This window comes from Coffea arabica, chromosome 11c, assembly GCF_036785885.1.
Source record: "Coffea arabica cultivar ET-39 chromosome 11c, Coffea Arabica ET-39 HiFi, whole genome shotgun sequence".
NCBI classification, from domain to species: Eukaryota; Viridiplantae; Streptophyta; class Magnoliopsida; order Gentianales; family Rubiaceae; genus Coffea; species Coffea arabica.
The window spans coordinates 10,656,520-10,683,676 of record NC_092330.1 but is presented as its reverse complement, the minus strand read 5'-3'; positions in this window follow the sequence as shown (position 1 = coordinate 10,683,676).

Genomic DNA, 27,157 nt, shown 5'->3' with positions numbered 1-27,157 from the left:
TTTTGGACTTTTCACGACCTACATTGCTCCGATTGAGTTGAAATTTTATAGGCACCTATAAAACACCATTCTCTACAACTTTGCTTCTTTGACCCAAGGCCAATTCGGCCTCCAACATACAGTTACAAATTCGGACAGAATGTTGGGAAAAATTTCCAGATTCTGGAATTTTTTTGTAATCAATGGAACTTTCTCAATTTTCTTGTTCTAATCACTACCAAAACACCTTATACAACCTTAATTGCAACATACAAGCATCATACAACAAATTGGGCAGAAATTCCTCAAGCCCTAGTTCATCATATAAAAGGGGAAAACTTCCAAATTCACCACACCCACTTGCATAATCATGAAATCAAGCCAAAACTTAAGCTAAAAACACATCTTAAAACAAAATTCAAAGCAACCAAGATCATGTTCAGATGTTGGTACCTCAAAAGCAAGGCTTGGTAGAGTGATCCTTCACCCCCTTTGGTATTTCTTGGTTCCTCAAGCTTCCCAACTCACACTTAGTACTTTAATCGGTTTAGAATTGGATTTGTTACTTGGGTTGAAGCAAATCAAGAAGGAAATTTGTTGCTCTTGCTCTTCTTTTCTCTCTCTCCTTACTCAGCCAAGGTGCAGAAATAATGAAGGAGATTAAGCTAAGTTTGTCTTATAAGAAGGTTGGAAAGATAAGAAGTAATTCTAGCCACAAGTTTGTCTAACACTTGGTTGAATTACAACCACAAAATTTTCTCTTTCTTTCCTTGCATTTTAACCACTAAATTTTGGCCAATAGGAGAGCTAAGAGGGGGAAGATATTTTGCTCCATTAATGATAAACTTGTATGGCAAGAAAGTGGTGGTCAAGTGGTGCGTTCAATCGGTAGTGCGCGGGACCCGCCGGTTCGCGCCGTTTTTCTTAAAAACACACGTATTAGGGTTTTTACTTCCCATTCACTAACCTTATATCATTGCTACTAATCACATATTATTTCTCACTTAAAAGTCACTTTTAATCCCCAAAATTAATCCTTACTCTGTACCGAAAATTCATCCGGCGAAAAATCGTGAAAACCCTAATTTGCTCAAATCTTGAAAACGAAGAATAAAACCCTACTTTCTAGATTCATTTGCACTTATTATGGAATAATTGGATAGTAGAGCTTTAATAAATAATAATTTCCAAATAAAAGGAAATTTTTAAGAAAACGTGAGGAATTTTCCAATTCCAGTAATTAAAATTAGGGTTTCTAGTCTTTTAAAATAAAATAAGGTTTTAAATCAAACCCCAAAGAAATACACTATAATATTTTCTTCATAACCAACCTCCTAATATTCGGGATGTTACAATGTCCAACTTCCAATTGTGTCGCGACACGTGGCACTTTAAATGGTTCAAGTTTATCTTCTTTCTTCCAATGGTTAATCTATCTAGCTAACCTCTAATTATCTCCTAGCACATTGTAAAATAATACCCATCAATACTAAACTTCAATTAATTGCCAAAAATTTATCGCATTAGCGGGTCCCATGTCTATAATGTGTTTCAAATTTAATGTACACTAACTTATACTAGGAAAATGATTTAAAATTGTACTTGCCTATAAAAATGCATAGAAACTTTAATATTTTAAAGACAAGTATAAAAATATAGGCAAAAATAAAATAACACCTAGAAAATATGAAATTTTCGGGTTCTCACATGATATCTAAATGCAAAGACCCTAAGAAAGCGAGTAAACACATAAACACACAAGCATGTTGTTGACCTTGGTCCCTAGTTTTTGATGTTTACAAAACAATGGATAATACTAATATCTCTTCAAGAAATATTTTCAGTTGTCAAGCAAATCAGATTCAAAGATCAAGTGCAATTGAAAGGGACAAAGGCTGCTGAAAGCTGTCGGACGCTTGGATCCAACATCCAATAATCATTGCGTAACTTCGGAAGCTGAATAAGTCTCCACCGGATGACCGATAGAAATAAGATGATTTCTCAAATCTCTTTGTTTATTGTCGGACGCAAAAAAAGGAGAACCGGACGTCCGATACTCCAATGGCTAGTTGACTGTTCTGCTACTTTCTATCCGTTGGAAGCATTAATGAAGCACTTTTTTGGTCTCCTATAAATAGAGCATAGTCAGAATCTTTAAATAACTTTTGCACACTAAAAATACAAAAGATCTAGAGTAGTTTTAGAGAGAAAACACTCTCCAAGGCAAATTTGCAGTCTTAGTGGTGTGAGGTTCATTGTAAACTTTTCATTTGTGAGTGAATATTTCATGAGTGTAGTTCTGTGAGGGTTGTCCTGAGGGATAGTAAAACTTCCTAACTTGACCGAATGGAGTTCGGGGTAAGAAGGAGGTAAACCTTCCTTTGTACATAAGAGTGATTATAATTCATCAATTTGAAGAAACTTGTTTGATTTATTCTACAAACTCAGGAGGAGTTGGGTAGTTAATTGGTTTGCAATTCTTTCCTTTTTATTTACTTATTGTTACGTTTGTGATCTTTACATTGTTTATCTCTTCCACTTGGTTGTTTTTTATCCTTACAATTGGTATCAAAGTTTGGTCTCCTAGAGATTAAGCTCAATCGGCTTAGGAGTAAAAATGACAACCAACAATGCCATGTTTTTGGAAGGACATTCTGTCGTTAGACCACCTATGTTTAATGGGTCAAATTATGTGAGTTGGAAAAAAAGAATGATTATTTTTTTTACAATATATTGATATTGAATTGTGGTTTATTATTAGTGAAGGTCCATATGAAACCTCTCTTATAGATGAAAATACTCATAGATCTAGACAAAAAATAAGAAATGAACTGACTGCTGTGGATAGAACTCATCTCTCCTTAAATGCAAAAGCCATGAATGTGTTATATTGTGTTTTAGATTCAAATGAATCTATTAGAGTCAAAGGCTGCAAGTCAGCTAAGGAAATTTGGGATAAACTGAGAGAAATTCATGAAAGTAGTAAGAATGTTAGATAACAAAAGAAGTCCATTCTAGTTACAAAATATGAATCCTTCAAGATGGAGCCTCATGAAAACATTGATAAGATGTATTGTAGATTCAATGATCTCATTAAAGACTTGGAGGTGCTGGAAAAGGAATACTCTTTAGGTGAGAAAAATAGAAAAATTCTGAATGCCTTATCCAAGGATTGGGAGAGTAAAGTGACTGCCATTGAAGAAGCTAGAGATCTAAATTCCTTGCCTATTGAATCTATTATTAATTCTCTAACCTCTTATGAGCTGAAACTTAAGTCCAAAATGCAAGAGGAAGAGGATGCGAAGTAAGAAGGAGCATTGCTCTAAAGGCATCTCAAGATGAAGATGATTTTGCCTCCCTAGATGAAGAAGATGCGGAAGCAGATGATAGTGATCTAGCTCTCATCTCAAAAAGTTTCATGAGAATTCTCAACAAACGAAGGTTCAGAAAAGGAGGAAACAGCAACTCATTCCCAAATCAGTTCAACAATGCAAGAAACAAAGAGAAGCAAGAGTTCAATAAAATGCAAACTGATAAATGCTTTGAATGCGGCCAACCTAGACACTACGTGAGTGAGTGTCCAATGAAGAAGAAGAAAGTTGAAAAAAAACCAAGATTCAATAACTTTCAATTCACATGGAATGAGTGCAACTCCGATGGTGAAATTGAAGAGGAAGAAAAATCTGCTCAATTGACTTTCATGGCCATTGGAGATGATGAAGTAACAACTTGTAATTCTCAATTTGATAGTGATGATGAAACTGATAATGATCTTGAATCTTTCATTAAAAAATTGCATGATAGTTTAAAAGAATTTTATATTAGAAACAAGGAATTGAAACACAAAATTAGTTTTCTTCTTCAAGACAATACACGCCTTTTTCAAGAAAACAAAAAACTGAAAATTGAAAATGATTTCTTGAAAAAGAATGAAATTGATTTACAAAATAAGCTTGATAGAAAAACAAGATTCTGTGAAATGTTCAAAGAGGAACAAGGTGATCTGAAAAGGAAAATGGATAACTTAAATGAGTTACTCCACTATAAGAAGCAAAACTGCTTTCATGAAAATGGAACAAAATCTTATTTTGGGACTTATGAGAAGAAGATAAATTCTGGTGCAAATGAATTTGTTATTTATAAGAGAAGACAAGTAAGATTTATTAAACCGGTTCATGTAAATAACTCTTTGATTATGTGTAATTTTTGTTGTCAAAAAAGTCACATGAAAGTGATTGCTATGTGAGAAAAAACATGAGAAGAGGCATGAAATGCATGTGGATAGTTAGACATGATGTTAACTCTAACAAGTAGGAGATATTGGTAAAATTGATGAAATTCTTGTTCATAACATTTTTTGGTATTTCTCTTTTGATGTTTCTGATGCTTTGAATTGAGTTTTCCTTGATGTTTTTGAATATTACTGAATTTGTATGATGTCAAAAAGGGGGAGAAAGGAATACTATGTTTAAGGGGGAGTTATTCTGAGATTATAAGTTTGGATGCAATAAGTGAGAGGGAGCTTTTGCTCATATGCTCAATCTTTTTCTTTCCTCCATCCATTGTTTTGTCATCATCAAAAAGGGGGACAGTGTTGACCTTGGTCCCTAGTTTTTTATATTTACAAAACAATGGATAATACTAATATCTCTTCAAAAAATATTTTCAGTTGTGAAGCAAATCAGATTCAAAGATCAAATGCAATTGAAAAGGACAAAGGCTGCTGAAAACTATCGGACGCTTGGATCGGACGTCCGATAATCATTGCGTAACTTCGGACGCTGAATATGTCTCCACCGGACGTCCGATAGAAACAAGATGATTTCTCAAATCTCTTTGTTTGCTGTCGGACGCACAAAGAGCTTGCACCGAACGTCCGATAGAATTGAAGAAAATTTCTCAAACTCACTGTCTGCTGTCGGACGCAAAAAACAGGAGTACCGAACGTCCGATACTCCAACGGCTAGTTGACTGTTCAACTACTTTCTATCCGTTGGAAGCATTAATGAAGCACTTTCTTGGTCTCCTATAAATAGAGCATGGTCAGAATCTTTAAATAACTTTTGCACACTGAAAATACAAAAGATCTAAAATAGTTTTAGTGAAAAAACACTCTCCAAGGAAGATTTGCAGTTTTAGTGGTGTGAGGTTCATTGTAAGCTTTTCATTTGTGAGTGAATACTTCATGAGTGTAGCTCTGTGAGGGTTGTCCTGAGGGATAGTAAAACTTCCTAACTTGACCGAATGGAGTTCGGGGTAAGGAGGAGGTGAACCTTCCTTTGTACACAAGAGTGATTGTAATTCATCAACTTAAAGAAGCTTGTTTGATTTATTCTACAAGCTCAGGAGGAGGTGGGTAGTTAATTGGTTTGCAATTCTTTCCTTTTTATTTACTTATTGTTACATTTGTGATCTTTACATTGTTTATCTCTTTCATTTGGTTGTCTTCGATCCTTACACATGCAAACACACACAAGCAAATAAAAGCAAATAGAGACCTAACTATTACATTTGGGGCCCTAACTACAATTTAAAGTGGGATAAACAATGAAATGAAATAAAATAATAACCTAACTATTACAATTTGGCATTTAATAACCTCTCAAATAATCAAAAATTAAATTAAAATAAATATACAAAATTAAAAACAAGTAAAGTGAATAAACAAATAATAAAATAAAAAAAAACATTCAAAAAGCATGCAATTACGCACATAAAATCACATAGGATCAAGTAAAATCAAAATAAGGAGTAGAGTGTGTGACAACGCGTCTTTTTATTTGTAAAATAGTTATTTTTATAATTATTTACCCTAGTATTAATTTTTTGTTTTTTTTAATAAATTTCTATTTTTTATTCAAAAAACAAAAACGTACATCAGGTAGGGTTCCCTAAGTCAAACGTACATAGGGCGTCTGTATCCTGTTTAGGTGGGCTAATCCCTTTACACATAAAGGAAGGGGGGTGGGAGGGAATCGTTGACTAATGTGCGTGGAGCTTGCTAGATGAGCTAAGGCATCCGCAACTGCATTCGCTTCTCTATAGGTATAAGCAAATGAAACCTGGCGATCTATCGCTAAAGCCTTGATGTGTGAGATAGTCTTCCATAGCTTCCAAGGGACTCCATCGTTGCCTGTCATCTTGGTCAGCAAAACCTGAGAGTCCATTTCAATGTGCAAACAGGGGATATCCGCTGAGGCTCGCATGCCTTCCAACAGCGCCAAGGCCCCGCTTCCATATTTGTCATGTGCCCTAAGAACAATGAGAAGGCACTCAAGATATGACCCTCGGGGTCACGGAGTACCCCTCTGACTCCTGAGTGCCCGGGATTCCCTAAGGATGAGTCATCAATATTTAATTTGAGATACCCAAGCGGTGGCCGCGTCCATGTGACCCAGCGCAGGATGGGCCGCTCCATCTGTGTCATGTTAATAGATAAGCCCGAGAGGGCCAACTCCTTGTCATCCTGCGTCGCCTGGATGAAAGGGCGGACCTGGGACATGCCGAGCAACAGAGTTTTAATGTTCCAACATAGTCAGGACGGCGGTGTAACGATCCCCTCGTACATTGCCAAGTTTCTGACCTTCCATAGTTCCCAACATATAAGGGGTACACAACTCACCCCGCGCAGTGCTAGGAGACCTGTAGAGCCACCACTGCTGCAAGCGATAGATGACATCATTGGGAGGTCTAACGGGCAGCCGAAGGATCTTAGAGAAATGGTCCCACACCTCCGTAGTAAAGGGACAGTCGGAGAAGATGTGGTCCTGGGTCTCCCCATCAGGGCATAAATGACACTTGGAGGGAAGCTGGAAACCGAACCTGCTTAAAGCTTCAGGGAAAGGCAAATAGTAGTTAAGCAGCCTCCACATGAAAATGGCGATTTTGCATGGGATGCGACAACTCCAGACGCACCTCCGTGACCCTAGAAAGGCTCGTTTAGGCCATAGTACGTCCCATGCAGAGGAGACTATAAATTCGCCGGAGGGCGTAAGAACCCAAGCTGGTTGAATGCCACAGTCTAGCTCGATATCTTGCGTGAATTGGCCCACCGTGTCCCGAACAGCCAGCATCCTTTTTCAAACTCATGAAACTGTAGGCCGGACACCACCGTCCATGGGGTAACGAGACCTCATATAATCGGCCCATAGGGAAGCTGAATTGCAAAACGGCCACCACAATTTGCAACTAAAAGTCCCAAGTATGTCCTTCAAAGAGCGCACCTTGAGTTCGTTCTCATTCACCGGATAACATAAGTTCCTCCAAGAGCACCAATGATGCTTAGGACCCAACTCTGATTGTCCCCAAAAGAAATTTACCATGACGCCTTCGAGGCATTTGAGCACCCCCTTGGGGGGATCCATGACCGCTAGCATGTGCGATGGGATGGCTGAGAGAACATGTTTGATTAAGATCAAGCGACCACCTAGCGAAAGGGACTTTGTTTGCCAGCCCGCTAGCTTAGCAATGAATTTGTCGACCAGGAACTGGAAGTACTCCTTTTTCCTACGGCCAACAAACAGGTTCCATCCCAAATAGATGAAAGGGAAAGTACCCTGTTTGAAGCCAGTCAAGTGTTGGATGCGACGTAGTTGGCTCGTGCTACACTGCCTGGGGGCTATGAAGAAACTCTTTTGCTTGTTAATCCGTTGTGCCGCCGCTTCTTGGTAGAGTGTTAAAAAATGGACCAGGTTCACCACAAAGCGCCTATCCCCCAAGCAAAAATCACAACGTCGTCTGCGAAGGACAAGTGCGTGATACTAATGCCACCCCTCGGCAATCCATAGTAGGCAATCCATAGTAGGCAATCCTGCCTTCCATTGCTTGTGCTTTTAATCCTCTACTAAGGGCTTCAGATGCAAGGATGAAAAGGATAGGAGACAGGGGATCACCTTGCTTAATCCCCCGTGAGGCCTGAAAGAAACCCCTGGACCTGCCATTCACTAGCACAGAAAACCAACTATGAGAGAGGTTATTCAAAACTAGCAAAATAAATCGATAACCAAAACCAAACTTCTGGAGTAGGCGCCTCAGGAAGCACCACGACACTCTGTCGAAAGCTTTCATCATGTCCAATTTGAAAATGTAATTATGTCCGCGGGCTTTCTAATCAATGGACGCCACCATTTCCTGAGCCACGAGTACATTTTTGGCTATATCGCGACCTGGACAGAAAGCGGATTGCTCCAAAGATATGATGCCTTGGAGGATAGGGCGCAACCTATTGGCCAACACTTTTGTAAAAACTTTGTTGACGAAAGTGCACAGGCTAATGGGTCGAAAATCCGCAAAGATAGTTTGATTTGGCTTCTTGGGGAGCAGAACAATTAGCGTACTAGCAATGCCCTTCGGGATCGGGGTCCAGCCAAAATATCCCTGGCCACTACCAAGACATCAGAGGCCACAGTATCCTAGCAATGCCGGAAGAAAATACCAGTGTAACCATCTGCGCCCGGGGCACTGTCCTTGTCGAGGTCGAAAACGACACCCTTTAGCTCTTTTAGCTTTATCTCCTGTAACAAGTCCGCATTATGGTCCTCGGATACAATCTCCGGTATGTGGGCAAGCAATTCATCTACACCGCTGACGTCCTCAGGAGTCAAGAGACGTTGGAAGAAAATTACCACCTCTTGTGCAATCTGCTCCTCATCCTCAACCCATGTCCCCCTCTCATTTTTAATGCGGTGTATAGTCAGTTTCGAGCGCTTCTCCCGAACCGAGGCATGAAAGAACCGTGTGTTGCAATCACCGTGTGTATAGTATTAATTACTTATATTATTGTTACAAGAATTTCTTTTAAGTTTCGCTTTATCGCACGCGAATTGGAAGTTCATGTAAACCGAGCCGAAACGGTTAAATGGAGATTTATGAAATTTATTCTAGACTACTAAGAGTGAATAATTATAGCGTTAAAGGAATTACATTGGAGGTTTAGTGCACAAGTGTAACAAACCTGAAAGAAAACGGATACGAAACCCGTGCGAGTACTATTCATAGTTGACTTTTGTACAAATCTTAACCACAAAACCCTCAAGCTTCCAAAGGAAGCTTCACAACACACCAACCTCTCTTTTCTCTCTCCTAGTGCCGGCCAAACCAGCCAAGGAAGAAGAGAAAAATCTTCATCATTCTTGCTCCATTCTTGCACAATTTCACTCCAAAATCTTCATTCAACTTCCATATCACTTGGAGATTAGCTTAAGCTTGGTGGTTTTCTTGGAGCTTTTTTTATAAAAAAATTCTGGTTCTTCAAGGGTTCAAGAGGTATACACCTCAACTCATCCAATCTTTCATTTCTTGGCTTTAAAGTGTTTCATTCTTATCTTTGAAACTTGTAGCTTCCTTCTTGTTGATGTTATTTGGATTGGATTGGTTAAAGTGGGTTCTATGAACTCCCATCTTGGTTATATAAGGATTGCCATGATGTTAAAATGTGTGTTAGTGTGTTTGTGATGAGTGTTAAGGTTATAAATTGAAGGAAAGATCGAAGGAAATTGCGTAGGAATGCTGGCCGAATCTGTCCTTTTTTACCGTGCCTTTATTTCGAAATTTTGTGGGTTTTTTTGCTGTGAAAATGATGTAGATATATTGTATATGATGTGTAGAAAGTTTCTACCAAAAATCATTTGAATTGGTTGAGCAAAACTTGAAATTTCGAAATGTAAAAAAATCTGGAAAACGTGTTCAGGCAATCTAAACAGTGTCTCTTTGATCGAACATATCTCTTTTTACAGGTGTTGAAATTGAGTGCTATTTGTGGTATTTAAAATTAGATAGTTTTAGCTTTCCAACAGTATAAAATTCACTTTCTAGTTCGAAATGAGTGAGCCGTAGTGAGTCGACAAAATTACTATCCTGTTCTGATGGCCTATCCGAGAGAAAGGTAGTAGTTGCACTTTGTGGCTCTATTTGGTCTTACTTATGAACTGATTTTGAAAAACCATTTTCCTGATGAAATGTAACCTTATGATTATAGTTTCCAAAGCCACCAACCGTTCTCAATTCCAAGTTTTATTGAGTGAGATATGGTTAAATTTCCAAACTGCGACAAAACTGGAAAACCCTTCTTTTTGCTGGCCGACTGGTTTAGTTGTTTGTGAAATGTTTTATTTTGAAATTTTGATGTCAACCAACTATCAATTGCTTATGAAATGTTTCTTGGACCTTGGTTTCACAAATGAACTAAAATGGGATGGATTTCATGGTGCAAAGTGTTTGAAAAGGGAAAGATTTGCTTTGGGAATTTCTTAAACTTTGGTAGTTTTGTTAACTACCTTCCTGTACGAGTTTTTACTTGAAATTTGATAGAGGAGTAGTCCTCCTATGGATGTTGAATTTTACCAAATTTTGTGTTATTCTAAAACTATTTTGAAACCCAAATGATGCCCCAAAGTTTACTTTCAAATCTGGAAAATTCACTGTTTAATAGTGAAAATTTACCAAATTTGAGCTACTATATCTTGGCGCTCAAAACCCTGAATGTAGTTCTGCTTGTTGTATTTGAAACCTTGATTGAAATTCTCACTGTGTTACAAATTTCAGATGCTAGTTCACTTTCTATGAATTTTGCCGAATTTCCCAAGTTTGCCGAAAAACAAGACTGAATCTGTCTTGCATGCTCTAAGCAGCCACTTTGAGCTGGAATTTGAATGTTTTCTGTTTAGAATCTTGGAAAGGTGTCTTCTGGGAACTTTTAGTACTTTGAACCAAGATTCGAACGATATAAAGTTTTCCAATTTTGGACCTATTGAGTGCAAGTTCTGATTTTTCTAAGTTTGACATGCAAAACTGGGATTTTTCCGACTCGATGGCAAATAAGTTTTTGGAAACTCTTCCCGATCCTTTGATATTGATTGATGATTTTAAACTTGATTTCATGAGAGAAATCAGTTTTCTTTGTGTTATTAAACTCCAATTTTGAGTCTCGATTTACGAGTAATTAAGGCTCTCTTTCACGATATTTTCTTAGTATTGTACAAGTGTATAATCTTCCTTGTTAACAAGGAATTTATAAGTAATAGTGTGTGATAGTCAATTATTATTTGCTTAGGTGCTCAAGGGGACCTTCAAGAGGATTTTGAAGCGGACGCCTAAAAGTTGTTTGATCATTTACTCCCTATTTTGATTGGTGAGTGTCAAGTGCATGATTCGTTGCAATTATGTGAATTGCTGCTTATGGACTGAATGGTTTATGACTGTTGAGTCGAGTGTGTAGTTTATCGCACTCATTCTCTTTTAACTGATTGAACAACTGAATTGAACTGTTTGTAACTGAATTGTAACTGAACTGCTTGCATGTCGTTGGAGTGAATCTCCTCGACTTATAACTGAACTGCTTGCATGGCATTAGAGTGAATCTCCTCGACTTATAACTGAACTGTGGGGACGCCCAAATCTCAATTGGCCGACCTTGCGACTCGAGCCAGCAAAGACTTGGTCGAGGAGCTTGGTGAACCATAAGATAACTATAAATTTTATCTATTGAGAGATCTTACTTGGCCTACTCGCATAGTAGTGCCTTTTATCGATGTTCGGGCCCGGTGCGGTGTATGGTGGATGGAATTGACGTTAAGTGGAGTTCTACGGACTTAAATGCCGACCCGGTTGGCGGAGTGTCATCATGGGAAGGTATTCGATCGATGCTTGGCGAAACAAGTGGAACTGCTTGAATATTGCTTGAATGTTACAGGTTTAATTCTTGCTTAAATGCCATTGCTACATGAACTATGTGTTTTGCATGTTTTCTTGGCGTCACGAGCATCCACTCACCCCGTTAGATTTGTTTTCGGTAACAGGAGCTGAACTGGAAGGGATTATGGAAAAGCCTACTTGATGGCTCTTTTGACTAGAATTTTGGAATGTATTTGTCTAGACATCCTTTTGGGAAGTTGTATATTTTGGAAAGTGGATGTATTTTGAACTTGTGATGTGAGATTGACTATTTATGAATGGAAATGACTTCGTGCCTTTATTCCAATTTCATTGTTAGTACCATACCTTAAGTTTGAACTGAAATTGTATTGAATCCTGATGAGAGTTGGGCAGGCGTCCCGCCGATACCCTTTCGTTCGCTTTAGGAAGAAATGGGGGCGTCACAGAGTGTACCTTCCTTGAATTGGTGACCTAATGAAATGAAAATTCTCTTATTTACCCTCCAAAACAACAAACATGGTCAAGGTACCATTTAATTAACAAACAAAAGCAACAACATGTAAAGAAATGGAAATTGTGACACCCCCACTTCTCCCAAGGGCGAACCCAAGGGTATACGCAGAACGCCTGCCCAACTCTCGCCAGGACTCGAGACAATTCCAATTCAAACTTAAAGTCTAATACTAACAATGAAAATCGGAATAAAAGTACGAAATCACTTGCATACGTATATATTCAATCTTACATCACAATTTCAAACTTACAATTACTTTTTCCAAAATATACAACTTCTAAAAGTTGTCTAAACAAATACATTCAAAACTCTAATCAAATGAGCCACCAAGTAAACTTCTCCATAAATCCTTCCATATCCGCTCCTGTTAAGGAAAATAAATCTAACGAGGTGAGCTGATGCTCGTGAGGCCAAGAAAACATGCAAGACAAGTAATTCAATAGCAATAGCACTTATACAATAGTGAAAACTATAACGTTCAAGAAATTCACAATTTATAATAAAAACACTTGAGTAGGAGGCAGGAGCTCTCAAAAGCTAATTTTCAATCACTTTGCCCAAGTTCAAATCAATACATTCTTGTAACGACATCCCATCACCTGGGTAGATAATTAAAACGTAGCACTTCACGTATTCCATTTATGTTTCTGAGACGACTCGAGAGGTACCACCCACCTGAACCGATGTGGTACTTACTATCGTTCAGAGGTTTAGGGTACTGAGACGACTCGAGAGGTACCTCCCACCAAATCGATGTGGCACTTTCAATCGTTCAGTGGTCGATGACACATCGCTCCAATCGACTTAGCATGATTTAGGGTACTGAGACGACTCGAGACCCGAATCGGTGTGGTACTTATTATCGTTCACAGGTCGATGAGACATCACTCCAATCAACTTATGCAGTCATAGCATATTTTTCAAGTCAGGTTAGGTCAAGCAAGTCAGGTCAAGCAAGTCACATCAGGTCAAGCATGGGTCATTTACTTCAAATGAGAATGAGTGCGATAAAATACACACTCGGCTCGACAAGTTTACGTCTCATGTATAACACTTGTACAACTAATATCTCAATCACATAAGCATTTAACATATACTTGACACTCACCAAATAAACAAAGAAGAAATGTCACTAGACGTTCAGGCGTCCACCGTGGAATCCTCTTGAAGGTCCTCGTGCGAACCTGAGCAATTAATAGTGAACTATCATTTATATACCCCAATTATCACGAATGATTGTACGCTTGTACAATCCAAGAAATTCTCACGAAAGCGAGCCTAAATTACTCGCGAATCAAGGCTCAAAAGTGGGTGTTTTAAAGCACAAGAGAAATCGAGTTTTCATCTTTGAAATCAAGTGATATCGAGGGAAAAAGGAGAATTCGAAAAACTCCAGTTCCTTAAGTTTTGAAAATTTCAGCTTTGATACGAGATTTTTGGAAAATCGTATCTCACTCATTACAAGTCCAAAATTGGAAAACTTGGTACCGTTGGAAACTTCTTCTGAAGTACTGAAAGTATCTACAATAACTTTTCCATGATTCCAAGTGGAAGGCATTCGAAATTTGGACCAAAGTTGCTGCTTTAGGCTTGCAAGACAGTTTCGGGATTGGTTTTTGACAAAGTTTGGAAATTCGACAAAATTCACACAATACGAACTAGCCTCTACAATTTGGCACTCAATTAGAGTTACAATCAAAGTTTAAAACGCAATAGGTGGAACAGGAATCGGAGTTTTGAGTATCGAGAGACATTAGTCCAAAGTTGGTCATATTTTGCAAACTGTTCGGTCATTTTCCAGATTTAAAGACTATCTTGGAAATATCATTTGGCATTAGAAATACACCAAAAATGGTACACTAAATCCTTCATGTGCGAATAACATTTCTACCAAGTTTCATGCAAAGATTCCCATGGAAAGGCAGTCATTAAAACAACCAAAGTTTAAGAAATATTTCAAGGCTAATCTACCTTCTCACTTTTCTTTTGCTTGCAAAAGTTTTGTGCAATGAAATCAGTTCTAAATCACTCCATTTTTGAAACCAAGAGCCCATAAACATCCACTAAACAATTTAAAGGTAATGAACATCACAATTTTTGAAATATAACTCCCCAAATCGGATTTGACCGTTCGGCCAAGAGAAAGGGAAAAGTTTTTCAGATTTAAAAAGCAGACTTTGGGACATCTGTTGGGCATCGAGAAGGACTTGGAATGACACCAAACTTGGCAGTATTATACTACCATATGAAGTCTATTCCACTATAAAACTTCATCCAAAAATACGTACGAAAAGTCAGTTAACAAAATTGTTAAAGTTCCACAAGTTTCCAAAGCAAATCTGCCTTGTATGTAAATTTCTCTTTCTAAACGTTTTGCCAAAAGAAACATCTTAAATCTGGTTCATTTAGGTAGACAATGTCTAAGAAGTATCCAAGATGTGTTTGGTAGGTGATTGACACCAAGCATTTCGAAACAACAAGTCCCAATCAAGATTTAGGCATTTACTAGCCAAAAAAAGGGTTTCAAATCATTGAGTCAGTTTCGAATTTTGGCCACAAGTCACTCAATTTAACATGGAATTGAGCGTGGTCAGTGGCGTTGAAAACTAGATTCATAAAGCTACAATTTCTTAGAAGAAATCATTATCAAAATCTGTCCACAACTAGCTCACATTTGAGCATCAACTCTGCTCAAAACAGAGCTCCCAGTGTAGGCGTGAAACAGGACAGTCATGTTTAAACGATTGGTACGGACTGCTCAGGTGGAATTAGAACGTGCATTTTATACCGTTGGAAAGCTGAAAATGTCTAGTTTCCAGTACCACAAACGGCACTCGATTTTTATATCAGAGCAAAAATTTATAGCCAAAACATAACACTGCCAGAGCAGTTCCGGGAAAAATTTCCAGATTTGCCGAACTTCCGAAATCACAACGTTTGGCCAACAAAATCACGTTATTTTTTAATGAAACTTTTTACACAACCTACACAACATATATACATCATAAATAAGCCATTAGAACCACGAAAAATCACCCTAAGGGTCACGGTCAACATAGGGGCAGAATTGAAAAATTTTCCATCTTCACTTCCTTTGAGTTTCTATCCAAAATATCACACAATTCCACTAATTTAACCACTAATCCAACATTAATAACATCAAAACTCATCACATCAGTCCATCCAACCATAGTGGGGGTTCATAGAGCCCACACACCAAATTTCTAACAATTTAAAGCTACCCATGAGAATTCAAGAGCTCATGAGAACTTCTATAAACTAAGATTTTTGAGGTTGATCGTTCATTACCTCTTTGGATGAGCAAGACAGAAATTTTCGGCCTCTTGAAGCTCAACAAAACCGTGGAAAGCAAGCTCTCCTCCTAGCTAATATTGTTCAACAAGTGTTTAGCAAGTTGTACGTAAAATTTGAGGTTATTTGATGAAGGATTGAAGCAAGAAATGAAGAAGAATTTGGTCTTCTTCCTCCTTGAGGGTGCACGGCTGGAATGAGAGAGAAAGGAGAGTGTTTTTGGGCTGCAATAAAGCTTCCAAGAGAAGCTAAAATGTGTGGCTCTAAATCGTTTCAAAAGTCAACTCTCTCTCCTACGCGTACGCGCGCATTTCGTGCTCTATTCCTCTCGAGTTTGTTTCACTTGTGCACTAAACTTCTAATGCATTTCCAATCATATTATTATTATTCATTTTTAATAGCCCCAAAATAAAGGTCTCAAACCCATCAATTAATTGCGCGCGTAAAAACACGTTTTTCCGATTTATGCGCGATAGAGTGAAATTTCTAAGAAATTCTTATAACGATAGTATCACTAGCTAATAATTGAACAATTAAACATAAAATACTTATTTCAAGACTAATGTATAAGTCTCCAATTTTTCAACCTTATTGTATTCTCGAATTCGATTATTGATTCCAATCGCATATTCACTATTTTCACTTAACGAGCTTTCAAAAATTAAATTTTGAAACAAGTCATTTTAAAAATATAAGCAAGTCATAGTTCCATGCAATTGAGTCTAAAATGGTTGAAATAAATTATTTGGAGAAAACGGGGGGATAAATAATTAATTAAGCCATTAAAATAAGATTAAAATGAGAAAAAAAAATTCGGGTCCTCACATCCTTCCTTCCTTAAAAAGAATTTCGTCCTTAAAATTCATACTCTGATTTATGAATAACCCCAAATACTTTCTCCTCCCGTGACCAATTTTCATCACTTTTAAATTCTCCCTTTTCAAAACTCACACTTTTAACTATTCTCAGGTGCCATTCATGATCTTATTACAGGCCTAGAGGCGTGGAGCAGTAGTTTACATATGCATATAAGCTGTAAAATCAATTAGAAGCAAGGTAGATTTTCATATGCCAAAAGATAACAATGGTTACACTAAGTTATAATAAGTTCCTCAAACCATTTCAAAAGAAAAGGGGAATAATAAGATCAAAATGTGCAAAGTCGCAATATACAACAAAAGGATGTCATCTCCTGTACAAAAGATTATAACCTCTAAAAGTGCCAGTCCATGCTAGGGTAAAACTACGATCCCTATTTGTCGGGTGGAGTCAGATTTATCCCTACTCATAGAGTTTCTACTACTTGGATTCCTATTACAATCATTAGCATTAATCACTCCTTCGGGCACTCGACTGATTTTGCAGTGGAGTTAGCAGGTTGTTGAGAATTTCCTTTTCCCCTAGAAACTTTAGGACAATTCGAAAACTTATGCTCGGTACTACCGCAGCTCAGACATTTTCATTGTTTTCTCCAGCACTCGGCCTCAGTGTGATTAATCTGGCCACAGTATCCACAAGTTACGTGAGGAGTCACGGCTTGACCAGTTTGAGATTTCTCTTTTTGTTGACCTCGTCTACTCCTATTTCCTTTTGGCGGGGTGTTACTTGATGGAGTTTCTCCGGGTTTTTCATACATTTTCCCTCCTCCAACCCCTTTTTTCATATCAAGGGGTTGGGTAGACTTTTCGGATAGTTTAGGCATATCACTTGGGTTACCCCTCTTTCTAGCGTGAAAAGTCTTAGATTGAGACTTAGCATTTTCTACCCTTTGTACCTTATCTAAGGCATCCGTAAAAGTGGTAATTTGGGCTGCTGTTAGGGATTCTTGAATTTCTATATTTAACCCCTGAATAAACCTCCTTATTCTTTTCCGTTCGGTGAGTACAAGCTCAGGGGCAAATTTGGCAAGTTTGTTGAACTGCTCCTCATACTCGGCTACACTTAATAACCCTTGTTTTAACTTAATAAAGTCGTCCTCCCTCTTTCTTGTATAATTGGTAGGAGGAACTTGACATTAAACTCCCTCTCAAAGTTTACCCAAGTCCAAGGGATTTGTTCTCTTTTCCACTTTGGACTAATAACATTCCACCACGAGCGTGCTGCCTCCTCAAATTGGAAAATAGCAAAAATTCACTTGCCTTTCCTCAGTATAATCTAAAGCAGCAAAAATGTCAACCATCCTTTCAAACCAATTTTCCTCTACTTCGGGATCAGACTCTCCATGGAACTTAGGGGAGCGAACTTCAAGAATCGCTCGAGAGCTCTATCCTCACCCCTCTCTTGGTTCTTAGGTTTATCAGCTGGTTCAGCTCCCTGATGCTTAGCTAAGCACTCAAGAATATCGGTCATGCGGTTAATAGCCGTAACCACTTGGTCACCCTCTTCATTTCTAGGGTTTTGGTTTGGTCTAGTCGCGGATCCCTCACCTCTCTTGGGAGTACGGGGTTGTCGAAACCCACGCCCACGCCTCCGTCCACGTCCTTGCCGATTCATTTAGCAAGTTTTTGTAGACACCAAATTTTTTAATCGTTTTATTTTGCTTTTAGTTTTTTTTTTATTTTAGTAATAATTATTATCTATTAATTTCTTAATCTTTGTTTTGGGTTTTTTCTAGTGTTTCTACAGCATTTTAGATTATTATTGTCTATTGTTTCATTTTTGTATTCGTCTTTTGCCCTTTTAGTTGTTTATTTTTATTATAAGACTCCTAACATAAAATTTGTAAGAAAAAAAAGGAAAACGAAAAAAAAAGAGAAAATCATCAATCAAAAAAGGATTATCACTAAGATTAGCATTTTTGTTTTATTTTTCTATTTTTAGTCAATTTTACTTAATTTGTTTTTTTTAATTAATTGTTTGGGTCATTTGAAAAAAAAAAGGGGAGCCGCAGCATGCAAGCTGCGTATTTTCGCAGCTTGCAAGGAAGGGTAATACGTAGCTTGCAAGGAAGGGCTCAGGGAGTCCTTTGGCTGCAATATTAGAAGAGGATTCTCAGCTCAATGGATCGAATGGCTGGGGATAGGGTAGGAAAAAACCTTTCATCCTCACCATCGAGGTGAGGGTTTAGGAATCTGAGGTTCCCATATAAAAGGAAAAGAAAACAGCGGCAGAAAAGATAGAGGGTTTTATGACGGCTGGAGTTTGAAGGGATGGTCTGGGGGGAGCTTGGAGAGAAATCAGAGAAAAACAGAGGGCAAAAGCAGAGCAAAAAAAAAAGGGGCAGACAAGAGGCGAAAGAAAAACTATCGGACAAAGGGAATCCAAGGGCGGCTGGGAGAGTTAGATGGCTAGGAGAAAATCTAGAACAAAAGAAATGGGATGGCTGCTGGGCTAGGTAGGAAGAGAACAGAGGAAAGAAATGAGAGCAGGGGGTCTGGACGGCTAGGGAAGAAAGAGAGATTAGAGTGGTTGGCGGTTGAAGTCATAACCGAGAGGGTTCCAGATAGAGTGCATAACGGCGGAGAAAAAGGGCTAGAAAATCTGAGTAGAGAGAGCTAAGAGGGAACAAAAGCTACAGATAAGAAACAAAAACGAAAACCAGAAGAAGAAAGCTTCGGGTAATAACAGAAGGAAAATTGCAGGGATCCCTTCTGCAAAAGTTCAGCCCGGCTGATGAACTAGCCTACTTTAGGACCAGATTCCTATTTTGATTCTAGCCTTCTGAAGGATCTTTTGATTTCTGCGCACTCTTGGGAGGCCATAGAGGAAATCTCGTTCACAAATCTTTGGGAGAAGATCACGGGGAGACAGCTAAATCAAGAGGCAAAGTGACGGCTCCATCAGCGCGAAGTTCCGCGGCGGCGACGTTCGCGATTTCATTTTTTGGAATCAGCAGCGCTTCCTGGCATCTTCCACTCTCAACTAACCACGAAATCATCCTCATGTAACTTTGGCCTCTTCTTTTGTTCATTTTACACGGCTTTCATGAAGATTCCAGCAAGTTGAATTTCTGACCCTTCGTTCGTTGATTGCCCTTTTGTCCTGTGAGTTTGTATATCTTTCTTTTATGCTGTTTTTTGGTAGTAATAGATATAAGATGCATGTTTTGTTGGTTGGGGACTGATGTGAAATGTTTGCATGTGGATAACGAACCTAGAATTCACAGAAAGCTTCCGAATAAACTGAGCATGTTACAAATTCATCCGTGTGTCGCAGGTTCCTTTTGCTGTTGGGTGCTTAGTTTAGTTTTTTTTAGACTGTTTTTCTTGTCTGCGCTGCGGTCACTACTTGCCGGATATGACTTTTGAATTGTACAGCCGCAGAGGCTGCCCTTTAACTCCTTATAGTGTTTAAGTTTTTGAGTGTTAGGGGAAGGATTGTGAGAACCCGTAATTTGCATTTTCTAGGTTTTTGCATTTTTCATGGCTTGTTTACTGCACTTTCTGTATCCGGAAAATTTTCCTGATAAATTTTATGAGTAAATATAGTTTTTAGATGATTTTCCTAGTATCGGATAGTTTTTGAAAAACTAAGAACGTATAACGGACGTGGGACCCGCTAGTGCGGAAAGTTCGGAAAAATTCGGCCAGTTCGGTTAAGTTTTGGATACTGGGTTTAATTTACCGGGTGTTATTAGATATTTAGAGGTGCCAAGTGCATAGGTGTGAGAAAGACAAAAAGGTTAGGCATGACATTAATGAGAGGGACAAGTGTCTTCACATGTGTCACTTGGAGATTAAATCCTACAATTGACTTACTATTCAACCTTTTACCAATTACTAAATAAAACCAAAAATTGACCAAATATCTTCCATTTTTCTTCAAGCTTGCCAGAATTTCTCTCTAGGAAAGGAAGAAAGAAAACCTCTTCAACTTCTTGATTCTCTCTTGCTCAAATCCAAGAATTCAACCATCTAAACTTGTTTTTGTTCCATAGAAACACTTAAGGGAGTGATAGTGAGTTGTTTTGTGGAGTTATTTGGAAAGCTAAGAGGACCAATAGCTCTCTCTCTCTTGTTTTAAAGGTAAGTCATGAAGTACCACTCTCCTCCCTCTAATGATGCTTAATTGATGCTTAGTGGTGGTATAAGGTGCCACTTTATGGATTATATTGTGATTTTTGGTTGAATTGATGAACTTTTGTCATTTTTGGGGATTTTTCTGTTTTAATATGAGTATGATTGTGTGGCTATATATGATGATTGGAAATGGTATATAATGATTCTAGAAGGTGGAAAAAGTGGAAGATTGCAAGTAATTTCTGGTTTGGAAAAAATTCAGAAAATTAGGGTTCTTGTGGGAAGCATTCTGTCCGAATTTTTAGCTCCTAGTTAGAGGCCGAATTGGCATTAGCTTAAAACATGAAAGTTGTAGGGAATGACATTTTAGAGGTGCCTACAAAATTTCAGGTTAATCGGAGTAGTGTGGAATGAGATAAGTCGAAATTACTATTGCTGTTCTGGTTTTACCCGAAATTGAGATTTGCGACTGTAATTGGGTGTTTTGGTCTGAATTGCTTCCGAATTGGTTGTTGAGTACTTCTGATGAAATTTAGCCCTATTTCTTAGCTTTCAGCTGGTTTTGGAATTTCTGGATTTGGACTTGTAGAGCCTGAGTTATGATATTTCCGCTAGAATGCGTTTTGGTGAATCTGTTTTACATTTTGATGTAGTATCTTGCATTTTTGACCTGTTTGCACTCAAAACTGGGTTGAGTGGCCTTTTGTGATGTTGTAACCCTGTCTTTTAGCTTCAAAATGGTGGGTCTTACACCTTCATCCGATAATTCTAGGGCATTTGGTGCCATTACCGCAAAAAGAGGTCAAAAACTGTTTTTTTCCAGGCCAAAGCTAATTGCATTTCCGAATTTTCTGGTTTTCTCTAATGATTATAGATGCTTATGGAACCCTATTGTGGTCATATTTGGTACTGATTTATGATTAGTTATCGAGTCTCATTGTACTTGTTTGCATGTTTTAAGGCTTACTCTTATTCCGGTCATTTCCTAGCTAACTTTTGTACTTGTACTACTTTGAGCCTAGTGAACGGCTTTTGGGAAATGAGATGAATTTTGTGAGATGTTGGGACTGATTTGAGGAAATAATGAAGCCATGATGGCTGGAAAATAGGTAAAAACAAGGGATATGCTGCCGAAATTTTACTTGAAGGCTAGTTGGATTTACTTGTGATTTGAGCAAAGGGCTTTTGGGTTGTTTGCGCCTAGGTCTTCATGTTACCTTTTCTTTTCCAAGAAAATCATGTTTTCCACCCTTGCATTAGTAATTATTTGGTGAGGCATACGACTAGTAGTCGAGCCTCATGTGCATTTTGTTTACTCGATTATGGATGTGAAACCTTCAATTGGTTTATTTTGGTTATTTTAGGGTTTCTTGGCGATTAAGGCCAATCTGAAGTGAAACTTTTTGAAGTTGAGCCTGTGAGTGTACCACTCCCTTCCATTGCTGTTTAACTTGATTTCTGCTCTGCAATCTGTTTATTTGTTTGAGACGAGGGTGTACTTTATCACACTCGTTCTCTTGTTTGTTCATATGCCAATTTACTATGCAAAATTTGAATCTGTTATCTGTGTCTGCATCTGTTCGGATTTCTATGACCTATGAGCTCAGTCCTGTGGCTAAGTTATTCGAGTCGGGCCGGCAAGGGCCTGGACGATTAGATAACGAACCACGGTAGTCTGTTCGGGGATTTTGGGTATTGAGACCCTTGATTCCGGGTATACTCGAGTATTACCATTTTTGTTCGTTTGAGGTGAGCGGGCCCGGTAAAGGGGTGTTTGGTGGACGGAATTCGGTGCGAAGTGGGTCTACGGACGCGTTGGTTCTATATACGTTGACGGAGAGTCAACCGGTTTGGATCAAGTACTGCGCTGGAAATTTGGCTCCTGAGAGCCACCTGTATCCTTCCTATGTGAATCATTAGTTACTTTACTTTACATCTGGCATGTGTATTTGATTTGTTAAATGTGAAATGCCATGATTTTTCTGCTATATGTTTGGCATCTCATTGAGCGCAAGCTCACCCCTTTCTGTTCCTTTTTGTTTTCCTTACAGGAAAATAAATACTTTTGGACTGGATTTGACAAATGGCTGCCAAATTGAGCTAGTTGAACATATCTTTTGTATAGCTCATGTATTAAAATCCTAAATGTACTTTTGGGAACTGTTTTCCTTTTGATTTGGCAAACCAGACATGTATCCACTTTTGAATACTTTTGTATGCCACTTTAGCTTTTGTAAATGCTAAGTTTCAAGATGGGAATGTTTGCTTGGTATTTGGTTGGGTTCTGACGGGTCGGTTACTATTCATAGCCGACTTCGATTTTATTTATTTTTTTTTTTTACCCGCGTTGGTAAGTTTCGGGATGTATTAGCTCGTTCTATACTGAACCGTTAGTCCTGGCGAGAGCTGGGCAGGCGACCCGCCGAACCCTCTGGTTCGCCTTAGGGGCAGGTGGGGCCGTCACAAGGATGGTACACGCAAATCTGCTGCAACAAGCTCAAAGTTTTTTGGTTTGCTGTAGCAGTACCTGCGGGCTTCTTTCCTTCCTGGTTTGTTGAAGTTCAGGCTGTAATTTATTGCATTCGAATTAGTGAGAGAGGTTTGAAGTAATAGCTGCACTCTAAGTCAGTCAAGGTCTTCCGTGTTTTGTTTTGCAAAGAAGATTACTTTTTTTTTGAGGTTGAATTCTTTCATTTTTTTTTTAAACTTGTTTGAATTGTTGAAACTCTTGTTGGACTTAGCTTTTCCTTTTGCTTTGGTTTGTTGAATGATGGTGATGCCATGTGTATGTTTGCTCACCATTCCAAGTAGCAATGTATGGTATAACAAATGGCTGCAATATGTAAGTTTGTTGCTGCAGTATTGATGTTGCATTCTGGAAAAAGCTTCAGTTGCTTCAACTGAGCTCAAACCGTTGGAGTTTAATCTGATTCAAGCCGGATTGGTTTGGATGAAAGTGATGTTGTATGTCTTTGACTTATGAGTATGGATTCATTTAGTGCCATTGCTTCAATAAGAAATCCAGAAACCAGCAGAAAGGTTCAATTATAGCAGTCATGTTTCACCTTTCCTCTCTCTTGTCCAAAGTTCCTGCATTTCGTAGTTAGTTAAAGAACCAATTAGGACTTTCTTGGGTTGTTTGGCATGAATGCATCTAATCTGAATAAGGAGATTGCATGAAGCTGGTTGCAAAAGAAAAGAAAGCTCCAGGACATTGCCGAGAGTCTCAATTGCAGAAATCTTGTTCGTATGCATGCATGAGAATCTTTTAGAAATCACACTCCAACCCCTTAATTTTTTTTCTAATGCTATTACGGCCCAGAAACTTTGGAAAGTTAATCAATTTTGCCCTCTTTAACATGCTGTTTTCCCTTGGTTTGCTTTCATGTGATTATTGAACAAAACATGCATAAGCTTTTGAGATGAATTTTTGAGGTTTCATAGCTTTTAAGAGATTTATGACTTTAATTTCATGTTTTTAGTAAAATTTTGGAATCTTTGGTGTTTAATCCTAGCAAATTGATTTTCATTTGTTTTTTGTGTGATTTTTATCATTTGATTGAGGGGTCTCACCCTAGGTCCGTAATTTTGTTTTTTTAATTCCCTGTTAGACTCTTAATTTTTATAGTAATAATAAATTGATCCCATGAATCTTCTTTAATCCTTTAGACGGATCCTTGTTTGTTTTAATTGGATGAATAGGGGTTGTTTAACTTATTTTGAATGCTTTGTTTAGTTATTCAATTTTATATTTATTTTATTCCTTGAGATTTTGTTAATAAATTGATACCTTGACCATTTCTTTTATTTTGGAGGATAAATAAGTGATTTCACTCCATTTAAGGCATCAACTCAAGGGAGGTATAACTTCTTTTATCTTTTTTGTCTCTCCCCTATGTGATTCAACGTGCTAAGTGAGAATTGCATGTCTACTTTGTTTTCCTTGCTTTTCCTTAATTCCTTTCATTTATTTCAATTACTTTTGTTTTTATTAAGTTATTCTTTTATGGGGTATGTGTACACCTCTTGGCTTGTAATAGATAGGGCTTGGAAAGCACTTGATGAAGACCTATTGAAGACGTGCACCTAGCTAGCAAATGTAATAGGTTCATTAGCTTGATTGCTTGCTTTTGTTGCTATGTGTTAATTTGCTTTATTAGACTCTTGCATCTAGTCGAGCATGCTAAGTGTTATGTGCTACGTGTTTATAGGTGATTTGCATGTCTACTTGCTTTCTATAGTCGTAGATGAATGTGATAGATGAATGTACGTCACCACACTAGTCCAATGCTAGTTGTGGCTCATTATTCCGTTAGGAATTCATAGAAAGGGCTAGTCCAACGCTAGACCCAATAGGCCGTCCCCCTTTCGTTAGAGCATACTTGCATGTTCACTACATTTTATGCATTTTTCTTAGTTCTTATCATTTGGCATGTTCCTCCAATCCTTTTCCCCTCATTTTAGGCTTTTTGCATCCTCATGCTAGTTATAGGGTACATTTGCTTGAGAATCCTCTTTCGATAAGGGAAACGAGCGAGTTTGGCTACAAAATATCCTTAGCACGCTAGTTCTTCCTTCTAATCCAAGGGAAAATCAAAGTCGTAAAGTTAGGAGTCCTTCCCGTGCCCGACCTGATGCATTCCCTTAGGGTCATACACTTGCATTCTTTTTATATCACCTCCTCACTCTTTTAGCCACATTTTCTCACTACTTAGATTTTTCTCAATCCATTTTCTCACCACCTTTTTCCTATCCCTCATTTATTTTTCTACCTCACAAATGGCACTCAAATTGCACTTATACGTATCTAATATCCTATTTTCATTCATTTGCACACACAAACACCTTTATTTTCTCACACTTGCACACTTGCACTTGAGTCCTCACTTGCATTAATCACGACTTCCATGAGAGCTTTCCTTATTGGCCACCACAATTCATGTGGTCGGGACCCTAAAGCCTCATGAGAAACATTTTAGGTTTAGGATTGCATTTTAACTTCCTTTTCGCATCCATTAGTCATATCCAACATGCGATACGTACCTTGGGTAGAAAAATTAGGAAAAGTGGGGCTAAGTCACGCAACTACCTTTGACTAGGATAAGGGAGTGCCTTAGGCGTTGCCTTTGCCTTCTCTCTTATCAAATGTGACCCCCGATCCCTTTCTTTGGTTACGTAGACCTAAAAGTTTTTAAAAGGGTTTATTTACTTTTTTTCGTTCAAAAACAAAAAAAAATCATTTTTGGGTGATTTGGTACACCCTAACTCTATACCAAGTGGCGACTTCATTCAAAAACCCTTTTTAAACTTTGTTTGGCCAAACCGTCGCATTTCACAATCTCATGGCCTTTATTTTCACTTTCACACGTTCACACACATATCTCACACACACCACACACACTACATCAAAAAGTGGGGCGCGGCAACTTGGCGACTCCACTGGGGACATCCTAAGTGGGTCCAAGCATTTGATTTAGCCATTCTTTTCCTTTTTCTACCCCTTTTATGCATTGCATTTTGGATATTAGGGTTGCATTTTCCCTTTTTAGGACCCCTTGGCCTCGTACACATCTCAAACTATTCCCTCACTCACGTATGTATGATTGGATGTATGTTTGTACTTGTTTTATCTCGCGCTTTGCATTGCATTTGGGTGGGGGGACATTACCCTAGAGCCTCGCGTTGGTCCTCGATCCCTCCCCTCCAAACGAGCACTAGCATACGTGCATACGCTTTAATTTTTTCACCCTCCATTTATTTTTTCTTTTAGTGGCTTGTCACGCCACTCCGCCCTGTTAGGATTTTACTCCGCCCTGTTAGGATTTTAGGCGACCCATTTGGACGTGTGACCGTGACACGACGTGTGCGTAACACGATCCGAGTGGTCACTTAATCTTCCGCTTTACGCTTTGGGTTGATAGCCTTTAGCTTTTAGTCGAAGATTGAGGATTTTTGATAGATTCACTCAGACATGTGGCCGTGACACGACGTGTGCGTAGCAATGTCTGGGGAATCGCTCGAGCCACCGACAAAGAACCTTGGGATTGATGACCTTTGGTTTCTAAGTCTGAAGGATCGGGGACCTGAGCTTATTGAGTCTAGATGCATTAGCGAACCCCAACCTCATGCATCCATATTAGAATTGCTTAGGGTAGAGTCGACCTTACCCTAAATTAGGAAACACTATTCACGAGGTGAGGGGTCCCACCCCTCTTTCCTTATCAGTCTTTGTTGCTTTTTATATTATTATCTAATTGTCCAAATGTGTTATGTGATTATGTGTTTAACTCACGTTTCCTTGTCTTTTGTCTTTTGCATTCACAAACATTAAGAGATAAAAGGTCTAGCATGACCTTCTTTTAGGACCTACCCTTGTAGATAGGCTATTGCACGTTTGAAATTGTGGTATATTTTGTTCATAAATTAATAATGCCATACCATTTTAGGCTTACCCTGGCAAATAAAGGGTTCCTTAGGTCACGTTTCATTTCGAATTGCATATTTACATCGCTTTAATAATTGGCATCATGCATTAAACCCTAGAAAGGGAATGCCATTTAGAGGATCCCGTGCTAGGAATAAATCGCCCTGTGTCTCGGATATATAATCCAATGAGACTTACACGTTTACATTTTGTACCATCCGAAGGGGTAATGCACAAGGTAAGGTAGGATCCGATCATTTTCACAAAGTGATTTTTGGAATATGAGCGTCTAATAATCACCTTTTGGCCATTTTATCA